This window comes from Zonotrichia albicollis, chromosome 5 (assembly GCF_047830755.1).
Source record: "Zonotrichia albicollis isolate bZonAlb1 chromosome 5, bZonAlb1.hap1, whole genome shotgun sequence".
Lineage (NCBI taxonomy): Eukaryota > Metazoa > Chordata > Aves > Passeriformes > Passerellidae > Zonotrichia > Zonotrichia albicollis.
The window spans coordinates 21,542,497-21,559,348 of record NC_133823.1 but is presented as its reverse complement, the minus strand read 5'-3'; the positions used below and the strand labels follow the sequence as shown (position 1 = coordinate 21,559,348).

The window sequence follows — 16,852 nt, the reverse complement described above, 5'->3', positions numbered from 1 at the left end:
TGTATTTTCCCTTTTCTTTTCCTGTCCCTTACCAATGCCATTCTTCCTTGCAAGTTCTTTCTGCGCACACGTTGCAGACATTCATCGCCTTGTCATTTGGAGTGGCACTCATCTCTAAAAATGTTGCTGTCTGCAACCTCTTCTTGGGAAAGCCATCATGGGTTCCCTTTGTAGGCAGTGAAGCCCAGAAGGTAACTCAGCAGACCAGATGCAGGTTGGAGTACATTGAACTGTGCTCTGAATGCCTTTGCTCAGATCTCCATGGCTTGTGAAAGGAATGCAGGGCGCTGTCCTCACCTGCAGAGATCTGTGTGCCAGTTTCCTGTATGTGGTGATGAGTGTGGCTTTACTAATGTTTAACCAGGTTATTCTGCTCACCTTATGTACACGGGTTCAGCCCCTAAAGATGTCCTCAGTGATGGAGCCATCATTCCTGGGAGGGATGGTTCATTCATTCCATGTAGCTGCAGTCTCTGGGGGCCTTTCGAGCCCTCTGCACTACACACAAAGCTAGGCAGCAGCATGTGACTACTGATTTCCTTTAGTCAGAGAGCACTGCTGGGGCTGCAACTCCCTAGTAGAATTGCATTAGAGGTTTCCTCTCTAAGTACTGTGCCTTTCAGAATTGCTTTCCAGCAGCACACTGAATGGTCTAAGTGGGGAAGGGAGTTTTAGCAAGCAGTCAGTCATCAGTAGCATCCTGCTCTTAAGCCAAGGTAATGATGGCTAGTTGGAGTGTGCCTTCATTTTCCCCAAGTGCCTGCAGGTCTGCTCCCTGAGTGCAGGTATGTATACGTGTGCAATTGCCCTCATCATGTGCAGCCAAGCCGGGAGAACAGTGTGTTTATAGAAACTGTCCTTAAGAGCGATTGCCTCTTGAAGGAGTAGAGCCCATATAAGAGGAGTGGGACTGTCTCCAGCCAGCCCTGGGAGACGATGCTGAGAGCATATTGAAAAGCTGTCTTCAGCAAAGGCTTGCCAGTTTCACAACTCTGTTCACTGTTCCTATTGCACAGTGGGCTCTTTGACGCAACAGAAAGAGCTGCCTTTTTTTTTTTTTTTTTTTTTTGCTTCCTCTTAAATCCGCCTGGCCAATTTAAAGCTTGTGGATATTTCTTCCCCCTCGGGGAAAGCTTATGTGAGGATTTTCTTTTTTAACAGTTCATTCCGTGAAACCATTTTTTTTCCTCCTTGTTTGCTGTTAGAAAATGTTGGAGCTGAACATAAGGCTTTCATTGCAGGTCAGTGACTGAACTCTTGACCAGAGCATTTAACATTTGAGTGTCACTTTGGTAAGCACTGTCATTTGGGAGGAAAAAGCAAGTTAATAAGGCTGTATCGTGTGAGCCCATGTGTGCCTACTACTGGAATAGAACTCTTTTTATGTCTCCAGTGTCCAGGTTCTGTGTGGATGAATTTACAATCTTCCTTTTGTGGACAAATGTACTGAATTAATATTTTAGTGAGCATTGAGGTAATATCACAGTTAAGTCTATATTATCTAATTCCTGAATGTCTCTACTCCCTTAAAATGCAATAAATCATACTATGAATTTCAAATATATAAAGTTCTGGGTTTTTTTTTTTGCAAGGATTGTCTTTTTGAGTTTTAATTTTTTATTTCTTTTCTGCACACTTTACTGGGAAGTGTGTTATTCCTGGGCATATGCTGTCTGAAGGAAAGATAGTTATTTGCTACTTTGTATTTCTTCTTAGATTGCGATCGAGAAAACTAAGGAAGGATGTAGGCATATTGTTAATGTCTCTATTCAAGCTGTATTTGAGGTAAGGCGATTTTTTATCCTTATCTCTGAAATTAGACTATGAAGTAGATGCAGTATTTACTTTCATTATAGTTGCTAAGATTATCCTGTTGCTATTTGTTTTTCTTATTGATAAAATGCGTTTAGACTTGTCACAAAACTGTTCCTTCCCTATGTAAGAAGGAAAATCCTGTATTTTTATTTCAACAATATCTACTACATATCTGCATGTTCCTATTAGCTTGTGTTCTCTGGATCAATGAAAGATCATTTTTTGTAGTTGCTTTGGATTTGTCCGCTATGCTTATCATATTGTGTGGGAGTGAGTGGATTTTTTGACCTGGGTGGGCAGTTCTTATGCAAACTTTGTAAAATTGAGTTTCAAATTGTTTCCACTGTGAATCACTTTCCTTGTAAAAGAATTACTTTTATGGTAATGTTTAACTTGAGTAGAATTGTTTTCAAACATATACAATGTACTTTTTGTGTATTCTTTTTTAAGAGCACTCCAAATAAAATAGTTATTCATATCAAGCTGTTTACTTCCTTGTGTACTTAATGTTGCTTCTTACAGGAAGTATATAGCTTTAAAAGGTTGAATCATTATTTTTGAGCATCAGAATAGCTGAAAGGTGTCACTGCAACATTGCCCAATGCAACTGCATTGAAAATGGATTTGTGTGGGAAACTACTATTGGTGAGTTATGATTAGTGCAGGGGGAACTAGAAAATAATATTTCTTGTTCATATTTCTTTTCAAACAATTTAAGAGCTTGCCATTCAAGGGATGTTAATTTTTCTTTTCTGTATCAAGGTTGCAGTTTTTATAATTCAAGATTTTTGCTCATGCTTTCTATAGTTTTCTCATTATTGAAAGCAATCTATCTGAGTATTTGGGGCATCTCTTACAAGGGGAGTCTGCATCTTTTAAGGCAAACATGCTGTACTGCATGTCCAGAAACACTTTTGATCTAGCAAAATGTTTTAAATCTGTCTTGTTTGGCTCCTCACATCTCTGAAGCTGTTTGCTGTTTGAATTCCACCTAGTGTTAGCTCCATTTAGAAGTGTCCTTTAACAGTTTGTCAAGAGGTTTTTTTTTTACTTGGGATGGGGTAAGGAATGATAGAAGGCAGAGTTACAAAGTTACACTAAACTATTTTTCATTTTATAGAACAAAAATATTTACCACTGTAAATATTTACAATATTCAAATGAATAAATTAATTCTAAGATAGTTTTAAACCCATTGAGGCTTAACTTCCTTTAATCAACATTACACCAAATCTTATTATTTTCTATCATCTTATTTTTTGGAGCTAGAAATCCATATCCTGTCACAGTGCAAATACCTACTTTATGTCTGCAATCTCTTTTCTCTGGCAAAAAAAAAATCTCCTTTATTCCCTATTCTTAAAGTTATCTCAAGTTAAATGTTCCTTTAAAAACTGTAAATTAAGCAGTTTAATAAACTAATGCAGTCTTTATAGAACATGTTTTCTGAACCTTTTTATGAAAAAACTAGATAGGATCTCTGATTCACCATCCCTGGCAGATGATGTATTGGGCTGCCTCCCTTCCCTTCTGATCTCTGGTTTGTGAGGTAGCCAGTACTGCTTTCCAAGTCTTATTAGACTCCCACCACGATGTGTTGACATTTCTATGGACATTACTTTGCCAGAAAACATGAATGGAGAAGGAGGATAAGTGATGTGTATGGCCTGGTGTGTTCTTTGGGATCTTTGGAGTTGATGCAATATCTTACTGGATTCCATCCTTCTTGCTTCCCAAGACTTACTGGAAGGCGTTCATTTTTTTCCATGAAGTTTGTGGTGTCAGCTTTCTACCTAGTCAATGGAGGAGAGCTCATGGCTTGCTATATTTCACCTTGCATGCCCCAAACTGGGCTCCTATTACCTGGTTAACTGAGTACTTGTTTTCTTACCTGTGTCTTGACAAGGAAAGGCTCATTAGTCTAAACCATGCACTATCCAAGAGAGGTGAAGTGGAAATGCACTATGAACTTTTGTTTGTAACAGTTAAAATCAGCAATGCACTTAGAAACACTTACTAAAAATATGGACAAAAAACATAAGGCAAAAATGCTGAATCTATTTACACCTAGCTTCTATTTTCTTTCACCCTGTCCTGCTGACTTGATCCTCTTCTGACAAAATTTTTTTGTTTGCGTGTAGCTTACCTTTCAGGTCCCATCTCCTGGAGAAAGCCTGCTCACAAGCCTCCATCAGTTAGTTGGTGGAGAAAGCTCTGTCACACTGCATCTTTGTCCACACCAGCATACCTCAGGTCATTTTCTGATTCTTGAAGAAACTCTCATTTTTTGTTCAGTTGCACTACAAAAGTTTTGAGACAGTGCAGTGTTAATCTTTCATCCTCAACTGTTTGTGTGTACCCAGATAAGATGTCATCATTGTCCTCAATGATTTCCTTCTTAGAGACTCACTGATATCTTTATTAGTGTAGGTGTTACATTCTTATACTTGACTGCTTAGTCAAAATAGGAGTAAATATCTTCCCCTCCCTTTGGGACTTAGTTAGCAGAAAAAATGTCTTCATGGTGAGCTGTATTCTCTACCAACAAGTAAATTAACACATTCAATGTTGTGCAGAGCTCTGTCTTTCCTCTGACACGGAGACAGAAAGTTGATTGTCAGAAGATAGCAGAGAGCTGTGTGTTTTTTTGGTTTTGTTAAGGTACCTCACTGTTAGAGTAGTTACAGTTCTGGATTCTGTTTTCAGGTTCATCATCAACAGGTTTGTGTGTTTTAGGCTAAACTGTACTTTTTTAGCCCAGTTCCATGCCAATGGGAATGTTCTTAAAAGTACATTAGCATTGAACATTGTTTTAGGATCCTCTAGTTCCAACCCCCCTGCCATAGGCAAGCACACCTTCCACTAGATCAGGCTGCATTTCCTTGATAACAGAAAAATGTTACTGACTCACTTGGACATGAGCATCATCCTCCTAAAGTAACAGAACAGTGATAGAAACTCTACTGAAGTTAAATCCTCAGAACTGCTTTTTCCTTTTTCCTCTCCATCATGTGTCTGACAGTGGTTTGGCAATTTACTGGCAAGAAGACATGGAACAATATGCACTCCAGCAACATTGGAACAGTATGTAGATACCCCTGGGAATTGTTTCTACTGGAGATGGTTGGGCAGCAAGAGGTTTCTGGCTTGTTATTTCTTAAAAGAATTTTTTTTTTATAGCTGAGGCTATAAATAGTTGACAGTTCTTAAAATGAATAATCCCAGCTTCCTTTCCAGGATAAGAAACTGGATCAAGATTTTCAAAGCCAAAAGTCTGTAGCCCAATATATCTATTAATCATCTACTCATAATGTTGCTCAGATTTTGAGGCAAATCTCTTATTGTTCCTGTTTTGTGTATGGTGAAAAGACTCACACAGAATCTTGCCACTGTGCCCGTGGCAGAGCCAAAAGCTGGACTTATATATCCTGCATTTAAGGTCAGATTTTTGCCTACTAGATTATGTTTTATTGTATAGCCATATTTAGAAATCAGAATCACTTAATTCAAACTAGTTGAGTGATCTGTAACTCCACCTGGTTTACTAAAAGATAATTTATTTTGAAAGTTGGCTTAATAAAGAATTACAGGCCAAAATGTTCAAACCACAGGAGTGATTGAATATCCAAAGGCCTCCCAGGCACATGCACCAAGGCAGAGATCTTCAGAGAGTTTCATGTTACCCAGACCAGTACTGATGGTCAGTGGTTTGCGTTGCACTCACACCTTTTACTGGGATGTGAATGGTGAAAGGGAAGGAGATGTTCTGTCACCTGTGCTGCCATTCCTGCTACCGAGGTGGTACTTCAACTTCATCTGGGAGGGCAGAATATTTCAGTCTTAAAAGTGGGATTTTAATACTTGTACAATTTTAAGATTTTTCCAGTATTTTCCCCTATGAATTGATTTAATAGAAGGTAGTTATGAAAGTCCTGGCCATGATCATAACAGAGGTGGACAGAGCTACATGTGCCAGGGATCAGTGGTAATCACTCAGTGAACCAAGTGGCTTCCAGTTTTGAGGGGTGCATTTTTATTTTTCAGCTTTTGTAGCCAGTCACCCAACCCCTGATGGGACAGTTAAATTTCAGCTTGCCCAGACCAGAGTATGTCTATATTTGTGTTCTTTGATTCATGTATCCTACAACTGATATTTTCATTAACATTTACAATGACCACGTACGTACTGTCTTTCTTCACAGAGGGAAACTTTGAGTTGTATTGATTTTGAAAGGAGGAGCTTTACATCAAATAGTCATTCCCATGTGCGCTTTTAATGTGGAGCCAGTATTTTAGGAAAGCATTCCTCTTCAGTTAGAATAGTCTGAAAATAAAGGTAATAGAGGTAAATTTTGAAAAACGCTTTGTACAGGAAACTTTGTATTATTTTATTTGTGAGAAGGTGTAGCCTTTAGATTTCAGGGAAGAGATTTTAAATAAACTTTGGGAAATCTTGCAAAAAGCTATTAACAAAATATATGGTGGTGTGCATAGTGAATCATGTTACCTGCACTGCTTTTTTCTCATCATACTGCTATTAAGTAAAAAAACTGTCTGTAGGGAATATATAACACATCATAATGTTACTTCTAATCCTAGCAAATTTAAACAGAAATATTTTAGATTAATGAACTTACTGTGAAAGTAGCGGTTGCTAGCTTAAAAATTGATACAGAGATTTGTTTGAGCCACAGGGATAGAAAACATGCCACTGACCTTTCAATTTACAGGATAGTGCAAGGTGATTTCATGAGATAAAAGTCAGTGGAGAAGTTTTCTGATACTTAATTGAACTATGTATATAAATTTATGAATTAATAAGCTCCTCCAAAAATATAGCGGCTTTCTCTGAAAATTGTTCAGGAAATGAAAAGCACTTACGTAATGTTAAAGGAATGAAAGGAAAATTTCTTAGCATTAGAGAAAGGAAAATAAAGCTTCACTCTAAAATCCTTAGGAACTAACTACACTAAGAAACTAGATCTTTGCAAATGTAAGGTACCTGCAAAACAGTTTTGAGAGCACATCTCAGAACCCCTTAAAAGTGTTGTTATGAATTGGTGGCCCTAGTTTTCTGATGGGGACAAAAAAAGTTTAGAATTCAGTGGGTATGGATGTTTGCATTTGTCCAGTGTGGTTTAGACTTTGTTTGTCTTCCCTGCTATTGGATCTGCCTTTTGCTATGACAGCCAGGTAGAAGAAGCTGAAGAAGGCTGCTGTTACACACCTTGTTGGCCAGCAATTCCAGGGAGTGGCAGGAGAGACAGAGCTACACGGGGCGCCTGCATGTGCTGTGTACTCCAGCTGCAGGACTATGTGGGAAGCAGAGCACTTCAGTTTCACCCAGGCACCACTTATACTGGAGTGCTGGTTCTTCCTGGTTAGCAAGGTGGGCTAGGTAGGCAAGCAAGGAAGTGAGTCACGTCCAAGGAAAATGTAAGCTTTTTTTAGAGATTTTACAGATGTATGTGACAGAATTTTTCCAGTAAATTCAGGGCCATAGTTTTCTTACTTTCTTTCAAGCAGTTCATCTGCTTGAGTTGGTGAAAACAGGCTCATCTGGTGGTAAAGCTTTTTGGTTTTCTTAGGGTATTTGTCTATTTCTCATACTCTGATTAGAATCTTTTGGGCTATTAACTACTACTAAGGTCAAAGCTTCAGAGCCCAAGTAAAAAAACTTGCCTGGCAGCTACTTTGTAATATTGTAAACTTATTAAACATCAAGAGAAAAAGAGACACAAAGGTGTGGATTAGATTTATGAGTTAGGATTTAAAATAAAATCTCAATTTTACCTCTTTCCTAGGAGAAAGGAGCTTGTAAAATGCGTTTGAAAAGGCTTTGTATCTCAGTTGGCATTTTACTGAAGTAATCTTCATTTGTTTTCTAACCTCCATCACTGATAGCAATACTAAACTACTTATTTAGTATTACAGTATGATTTCACTTTCATGCAACTCCAGCATGCCCTTTATGTGGGTCACATATTCCTCGTCCTCCTTTGTATTGGTCTAGCATTTCTAATTATTTCCATATTCATGGAGCTCAGTCACTACACAGCCAATTGAAACAGGCAGGCTGCTCAATGTCTTTTCCACTCCAGGAGTAATTTAATCAGGGAATGACTGCATTATTTTTTCAGAGAGCTGAACTGTGCATGCCAGGTGATCTGCAGTGGAGAAGAGCATCATTATTAAAAGGCTCAGACGTTCCATGCCATTTGTGCTTCTGTGACTTGTAGTGCAGCTAACGGTACTGTCCTGATGTTTTTTCTCATATGCATGATTCAAATGTAGTCAGTTAGAGGAGGTAGAAAAGAGGATGGATGTATCAGGGGACTGAATTTATGCTGCATGATACTGAGTTTCAAAGATGTGGCATCCTGTGAGATCCTTCATCGCTGCTGTATTTGTTTTACAGAGGTGCTGGTACTCACAGAGCAGATTTCTTTAGTTTCCTTTTGAAGTTCCATCCTAGAGTTAAAAAATCTTACATGGAATTTTGATATTGGTACATTCCCACATAAATATTTCAACTTTCATAAAGCAGCAAAGGAGAGATTTGGCTTTGGGGGGAAAGCCATCAGGGATCCATTATAATCTTCATCTGGGCTGATAATGTGCTCAGACAACCAGAGGGAATAGGTAAGCCTTGGCTGTCACAGATACCTAGAACCATGAGGATTTCCTTCCACTGAGAAGAGCCGAATGGATGTCCCTTGCTATCAAAGGGAGTCCAAGGGAAGGGTAAGCTCTTTTCCAAGAGTTACCAAGGAAAGAGAGAAGGTGTGGGTGATGCAGATGACAGAGTGCTTGTGTCATAAATAGCTGTGCTGTGTCAATTTCCTGCTGCTGGGGACTGTTATTTAGATGAACATTGGGTACAGGTGACAACTACATTTTTCTTTGGAGTCCTTGGGCTGGGCAAGTCCAAGCTTGCCCACAAGCTTGTGAAAGAATGGCACAGGTGAGGTGAGCATTGCCTTGAGAGTGCCACTGCAAAACTATCCTGAGGGCCCCTTTCAACCCGGTATTCTATGATTATATGGTTGCTCAGTAAGACTTTTCTGCTGTTTCTTTTAGGAGTTGTGTTTAGAAATTGAATAGAAATTGAAAAGATTTAGGGATTCAAATAATGAGAGTCAAATTGTGTCCACAGCTCCTCTCTGCTGAGTATGCACGATCATAAAGATGATTGGTGATAAAATCATCTGACTCTTAAAGTCACAGAGTCAGTTAGACTCTGTCTAACTGATACTTGAACCTTTACAGTGGCATGTTAAAAGCTTTCATGTTGGTCTAGACTTCTTTAGTTTCTTATTTCCTCACTGCAGCTGCCATGGGCATCTCCAGTCTGGGCACATTTCCCCCCTCCTATTTGAAGTACATAGACATTTTCCAATTAATATTTATGATAACATACCTGTGGAGTGAGAAAAACTCCCACCTTCTAGAGGTGATATTCTGATCTAGAGGTGAATTCTGATCTTTCACCTTGAGATTTTTGGAGAAGCAGTATTCAGCGTATTAATAGTGATGCTAATTCTTACACTGCGAGGGTTGAATTTGGATTGTCCAATTCCAAATGCATTTCAGTTCAATATCTTGTTATGCTTCCTTGCATGATAGTGAGGAGAAGAAGCCACAGCAAGTTATTTCATCTTAAGTATGTATCCACTTCTGTTTATTTTCAACATCTTATCTAGATGCATAATACAGTGGGCATCATCATTATTGTCTTTGCTACAGCTGGAAATATCAAGAGGAAGGCAGGGAAATGACTTGCACAGGATCATCTTACCTTCAGGAAGGAGACTTGGCTTGCTGCTGTTCAGTCCCATAATATAGTGACATATATATCTGTCATGTAGGAGTTGATCAGGACTATCTTCCAGACCAGTTTCCAGACTCTTTCCTTTGGAAAGATATTGGAACCTGCATGTGGTGACCTAGAAAGTGCAGCAGTGTTTTGGAAAGTTCTGATGTGCTGCACGCTTGTCACCTCAATGCACTGAGAGCTTTTGCTCTTTCTTACAGTATTCTTTTGTTTTTACTCCATGGGCTTTCTTCAAGAGAGGACTTATTTCCCTATATGAAGGCTGTAGTGTACTTTTGCCTGATGAATGACACAGCTTCTGAGCTGTTGCTCCTCAGCTTATGGTACACACTTAATACTAAACTTTTGGTCTTTCTCATCAAACTGATGTGTATGGTCAGTAGCAGTTCAAAGCAAACATTTCAGATCTCTTAGGACTGAAACAACAAAGCCAAGCCAAAAAAGTGTTACCAGCACTTTTTATATTGCACAGGACAATTTCCATTCAGCTATATCTATTTTCTGGCTAAATATTTGTTTTCCTTGGATATTACATCGTTTTCTTAATTTTGATCTCTTTAAATTTTTTTATTCTCTTTCATCTTGCTGGTGTTGCAGATTAAAATGAATTCACTTGCATTCCTCAAGATTGTATCAAGGTAGAGGAGAAGAATTTCTAAATTGCACTGTTTTCAGATCAGAAAGCAACTATGACATGAAAACTTATCAGTGGAGAAGATCTGTTGCAATTTACAGAGGAAAAAACAGCTGATGTCTTTGTGTTATGGTACTTATGTCAAAATTAAAGCCTGAGTCTGCATTTGGTTCTACATAAGCTGCAGCTAGAATTGGATTTTTGACAGTTTCCCAGGCTAAAACTGACATGGAGGTGCCTTTGTTTTCACAAGTTCCAAAATAGCTGCTTTAAAATTAATCCAGAGAAGGCTGAGGTGATACAGGAGGTAACACAGAAATGAAAAGCTTCTGTCTTGCCCAGTGTATTATTCATCAAGCCTAGGATACCAAACTGGGCTGAAGTATCACCACTCTGATATATTGACACATTTTCAATACTGTACTTCTGTCTTCTCATCTATTGAATAATCCTGTTTAATGCCCAGAAATGTCAATTTTTACTGAAATCTGGTAGGCCCCAGTAATTTAATTTTGACTCTTGCTGAGACAAGGCAGCGATTGTATGTTATTATTATGTTTCTGCCTTTTTGGTGCTTCATACTTTGTGTCCTCATACCTGTCTCCAGAACACAGTCTCTTAGGCTGAATATCTGCTTTTGTCCAGGTTTCCACCAAGTGGACAGCCTCTCTCTTAGGCTGGCCTAAACTGTGATGTACTTACCACAATAATTTTCATCTTTCCTCAGGTATTTCAGTATGTGCAGTCCTGGCAACCTGAACTTGATGCCTCCTTCCAGGGTTCATTTGATTTCTCCTATTTTTTCCTCTGTCTCGATGTCTGATTAGTTTGATACAGTTCACATAACTGTATTGTGCTGCTGACTGCATTATCTCTGAGTAATCCAAGACACTCAGACTGACATTTGATTTTCAGTGGAATAGCAACTGGGGAAGAGGTCTGGTTTGTCTTCACAAATATATTCACATGCAACTGTGGGATCTCAGGATCTGAGTCCTGAGATGCTGAGCCACCGAGACCACCCTTGGGGGGCCCGGGAGTCCTGGAATGTTGCCAGAAGTGTCTGGTGGCAGGACTTTGACCCTACACGGGAGACGACACCTGTATGAAGATAAGAGGACTTCACCGGGGTGAATGGTGAAGGGATTAGTTAATTAGAGGGTGAGACACAGGGTTTAGGATTTATGTACAGGGGGGTTTAGAGAAGCAAGATGGAGGAATTGGGGTGTGTCCTGTCCTTCTTCTTCTTCTTCTTCTCCTCCATCTTCTTTGGTGATGGTGGCACCTTTGGATTGGTTATTACTGAAAGTGCACCGAGTAATAAGAATAAATGGTATTGGGGAAAAATGATAAATATTGTACACGTAACAATGGGTATAAAGATAGGTGCCTGCCCAGAGGGCGGCACAGTGTGCTCATGGCTGACTGCTGAGCAGATCTCTGTCGGGCTGAAAGAACATCTTTTAGATAAACAATTAATAAACATAAAAACCGAAAGAAGAACTGAAGCCTCTTCTCGTCCTTCGATACGCGGGCTGTCCCAAAGCCACTCCGGGCCTTTCCAGGCCCTTCAAACAGCCGAAAACCCGACATGCAACCTATATTGTCATACCTTATTTATGCAGGGATAGGCTGAAAAGCTTCTGAAAGATGGAAAATAATAAATTCCTATGAAATAATATTGGGGTGCTTGGCAAGCAGTGCAGATATGTGCCATGGCCCTGAACTTCCAAATGGTAGAAGGAAACACAGTGAGGCTGACAGAGATCAAAGAAGTAACACTGATAACCTATAAGGAACTGGCAAGATCCTCTTCAGTTTCTGCAGAGGAATCTGAGTTCAAGCTTTTAAGGGATGTTTATTGTTCTCTGTCTCAGGAGCTCAGTTAGGAGTCCAGAGTGTTGAGCTGAGGTGTGCTTTTGGTCAGAGAGCAAGTGCAAATTTATGCCAGAAATTTCCTCAGAAAATGATTATGCCATATGGATTGTGGGAGATATCTAGGCTATGTTTTGACCTTATATTTCAGGCTCTGTTGCTGCTCACCATGGCAATGGGAACTGTGGGGAAATGCTGGTCATAAATAAGCACTGATACCTTTGATTCAACTGCATCACAGGACGGGTGACCTGTGTCTGAAGTGCAGAGCTATGGGCCTGGGGAGGGAGGCAGACAGTCAAAAGTCTATGGGGAGGAAGAAAGCCAGATAGAGACACCTGCCTAGGGTCAGAGAGAAGGACTAAGCTTTCATGTGGGGATGTGTCCTTTCTGATGCTTTTTTTTTCCTGCTCTGGTTTACTAGGTTCCAGTAAACAAATAAAATATGTTCTCTTTTTAATGTAGCTTGGCTGAGTCACTATATTTCATAACAGTCAGAGGTGCCCAGAAAGTTTGTTGTAGCTGGATTCAGGCCTATTGGACTTGCTCAGATAAACAGACTTGGTGGAAAGAGGAGTGTTAAGAGCTTTCTAACCCAGCCTACCTTTGGGAAGAAAAAAAGCTGGTAGAGACTGCACAAGGAAAGTAAGAGAGCAAATTGAGTGAGAGTCCCTGTGTACTCATCACTCCTTCCTGGGGAGAGGTGTGGTTCTCGTCCAGCCCCTGTTGAGCTCTCTAAGGCTCTCCTGATGTTCTCTGCAGATATGTATGTCTTGAACATGTGGGGAGTTTTGTTGTTTTGTTGGGGATTTTTTCCCAAACACATTTCAGAATCCAGGCCAGCTGCTACAGCTGCTTCCCTTCAGCAAAACCGCTTCAAACCATGCTGAGGTTTTGTGGCTCTTTGTATCTGCAAACCTACTCACAGCCAATTTCCTCACTTTACAAGGGTATTTTAGCAACATAGTAATTCTAAGTGGTTCCATAAGTGCCCTCATCTTTTGTCTCCATTTGTTTACTCCTCACTTCTTTCTTCCAAATATATTTTTCCATCCCTTTAGCAAAGCCAAGTGAGTCCATAGTGCTCCAACAAAGGTATATCAATGTTGATGGAGGAGACTGGAGGAATGCTTGAGGACAGCACAATCCATCATTTAACCCAATCCCTTCTGATTCCTAGGATGCAGATTTCAGCAGAGTGGTTCGTTTTCTCACAACCGTATGGCTTCTTTGCATGCATGTGGTCTGAGCATTAAGCAGCAGCAATCAGAGCCAGCAAACAGCCTGATGCATTAGGAAATCTAGACTGTTCTGCTTGTTTACTTGGATTGTAAATGTCATCTTGGCAAGTGATCTCCTGTCTTGCATACACCGTTTGTAAGTTGATTGCTGAGCTTAAATGGCATCAGCTGGGTAATGAATTTTAAGGTTTGTGTTTCTGTTCTTTAGTGACCCTGGGCACATGACATGAAGGTGCAAAGCACCTCTGAAGCTCCTTTCAGATGTTCAATCGCAGTGTATGTACTGAGCTAATCAGAGGGATTTGACATTTTGCTATTGAATAGATTCACTAAGGACTAAAAATGATATTACTGTAATTTTCAATGAAGTCAGGCATGGACTGGTCTAAATAATGGCTCTGGTCAGATGGTCTACTTGCAATGTTCATTAATAGCAGTTACTACTGCTGTACTGATGTTTTGTATGCACAAAATGCTTTACAAAGAATCACTACTGACTGACATTCAGCAGATAATATTGTTCTATACCATGAAAAGAACATACTTTTTTTTCTTTTATTTTTTCCCTTTCAAAATGAAACTAAAACTTCCACAATAAATCATTATGACCTTGGTAATAATTCAGTTTTTCCATTTAGGTGATACATAGATACTCTGCATTTTTTTTCTTTCAAGTAAAATTTGGTAAATAAGACAAACCCAAAGTCTCCTGATCCCCACACACAATGGCATTCCAGAATAAAAGAGAAAATTGTTGAGAACATGCCTGCTTATAGGTGGGAAAATAGCAAAAGTTAACTAAATGTATGCAGCTATAAGGCTCTAAAAATAATTTTCATGTTGTGTCTGTACCTTTGAAATCTACCAAGGATGCATAAAATCAGATGTGTGAAAATGTTTGCTTTCCATCACTACAGCTGATTTACTTTTAGTAGGAAATTACAATTTATAATTTCTTTCTCATTTGATTCCTCAGTAGTTACTGAAGTCAATGGTGTGACTTCCTCATATTATCTGACAAATATTAATAAAGTGTTGTGTCAGTGTTCCTGATTTTATGTTCCCTTAAATACAGTGTTTTGTCTCTGGCACACGTGTGTCTTGACAGTTTTCAGTTGCAGTAGAACTAGTACTACACATTACAAATGTTCCTCTTCTAGTATCATGTCATCATTACCTTAACTCCTTGTGGAACTTCCCCTTTTTCAAAGGAAAAAAAATTAGTGACTATCCCAGTAATATCCTTTTTGTAAGATTTTTTTTTTTTGGTTACATGTTTCAGTATCTCTAATGAAACTCAAAGTTTCTACTTTCACAGTGAACCATCTCCTTTCAAGTAGTCTGTGCACTGTTTTAGTTGTATGAGAAACCTTGGTAAAAAAAACAGTGTGTCCTTTAGAAAGCCTCCTCAGTGTTGCCAGGGATGGGTGCAGTGTTTCCAGCTGAGATTGACCAGGTGTTTATTATACCAGGAAATGGCCATGCTGGGGTCTTCAAAATCATGCACTTCTGGTGTAGAAAGTATTTAAACTGTATAACTGGGCTGTCTTCTGTGGGTGTGGTGGAAGCATTTTTTCATCATTTCGTGATTTTTTTTCTGGCCAGCTTTGCAGACTGAAATGGATCACACCTGAGAACTGATTTGTCTAATGAGTATATCCTGCATCTTGCAGGATTGTGCTAAAGTGTGGGTTTGAGTTGAGGGATGGCTGTGTTTTGCCAGTGCTTTAGAGCTCTGGCAAACTTTATTTCTTCTCAGGCCATAAAATGTGCTGCTAACAAACGCTCTATTGCACGAGCCTCTTGTGCAGTGTGTATTGAGAAAGACTCTAAGATTGAGATACTCTGGAAAAGGAAGCTGCCTAAAAGAAGCAGCCTCCTTTTCCACCCATTACATCTAGTTGCCTTTAGTTTTGCCCACTTTGGCTGGACACCAGGGACCCATATCTACGGGGACTTCCATGTGCAGTTTCAGCATCTGAGGAAGCCACTTCTCAGCTGCTCCTCTTGTCTCTCTTCAGGCTGGGAATCCTTTCCTGCCTGTGCTAATGGATATAGAAGGTTTATCCTATAACTGCAGGCTGGGGGTTTTGTGTGTAGCTGCCCTCCTTAAACTGCAGCTTTCTGCTTGTAAAGGAGAATGTGCTTGGAGGGAATGAATTTCATGGGCCTTGTCTTCTGGAAGTCAAGGAGTGTGTAGAGCCTCCACCCAACAAATGGTGCACACATCAAAATAATCATCCTGAGGGTGTACCCTTCTTAAAAGAAGGGGGTGGAAAATGATGCTGTGAGATCATGGCGCGGGTATTTACCTCACATTTACTCTTCGAATTCCTCCTAGTGCTCCTGTGTGACAGACTCATGTGAAATTCCAGATCTGCCAACAATGAGGAACCTCACTGTGTAGCTGCAATACGTGCACAGTATTTAGTTTTACACTCCTGATTTTAAAGGCTAGATGAGATAACAGAGTTCTAATTTCAAGGTATTTACCATTTTCTTACCCTTTTTCCTCTGGGCTGGAGTCACAATTTGTACCATATTTAAGGTTTCCAGGCTGATTGCCAGCACTAATGCCTCATTTCAGTAGACCAGCCAAGTTGGTTCTGCCAGGGCCTCTGAAGTGGCCTGCACATCTGTTAGGGAGAAAGAAGAAGCTATGGGCCATCATCTGGTATTGGACGCCTTGCTGTCATAGCAGATTCATTGAGGGCCCAACTGGACCTGATTTCTACTGAGCAAACTGTTGAACAGTAAGGAACACAATTGTTCTGGGAAGGTTTGCTGTGGAGAAATAGAAAATGGGTAGGAAATGTGCAAGGAGTGATAGGAAATTGTGTAGCTTTCATCTGGAGCAGACCCCACTGCCTGGGAGCCTGGACAATCTGAAAGGAATGCAGCAAGACCCCAGGTAGAGCAGTTGGCTCTAACATCACTGATAATGAAGGAAATATTTGCCTCTGGAAGTTGGGATTAAATTGCTTTATTTCTTTAACCATCTGTTTGAAATAGCTTCTTACCATCTTTTTTTCTTTCATCCAAACATTACTTTTATATCAACATGCCACATTTTGCTGTCCTAAGAGCTTCTCAAAGGCCTGCTATTTTTAGGCTTGTAATAATGGATGTGTGCATGACTCCTCAGCTGGCAACAGCTTATTAACTCAGACTGGTCCCTGGTTCTTGCATCTTTTTATATTTTGAGTCAACTGTATCTTTTGAGATAGAATATTTTAAATAATCAGAAGTAGGTGTACAAAACCAAAGGGGAGGCCAAAACCATCTGATTTTCATTATATTCTTTCCCTTTTCTACTGAGTGCATCTTGGGTGTGTTGGACTTGCTGGAGATACACGGAACTATTGCACTGTACAGGTTGGCTGATGTCTTTTAATCCTGTAAAAGTAACTGAAGTTAGAAATAAACTGAATAAACAGTAGGACACTGGATTAC

The 16,852-nt window shown here is 39.7% G+C and overlaps 1 protein-coding gene across 5 annotated transcripts in view; it reads left to right on the top strand.

The window, feature by feature from the left end:
• The first annotated feature begins 639 nt into the window (after positions 1-639).
• Positions 640-16,852, top strand: part of CSGALNACT1 (chondroitin sulfate N-acetylgalactosaminyltransferase 1) — a 50,317-nt gene continuing 34,104 nt past the window's right edge. For 2 of the 5 annotated variants that reach the window (XR_003379728.2, XM_014265426.3), the window contains exons 1-2: positions 1,088-1,241; positions 1,717-1,785. The gene's annotated coding sequence lies outside the window, so the exon portion shown is untranslated. Of the gene's footprint in view, positions 786-1,087; positions 1,242-1,716; positions 1,786-7,955; positions 8,066-16,852 lie in introns of those variants that run through there. The other 3 variants (XM_026791964.2, XM_026791965.2, XM_074540979.1) reach the window with 3 other exon arrangements.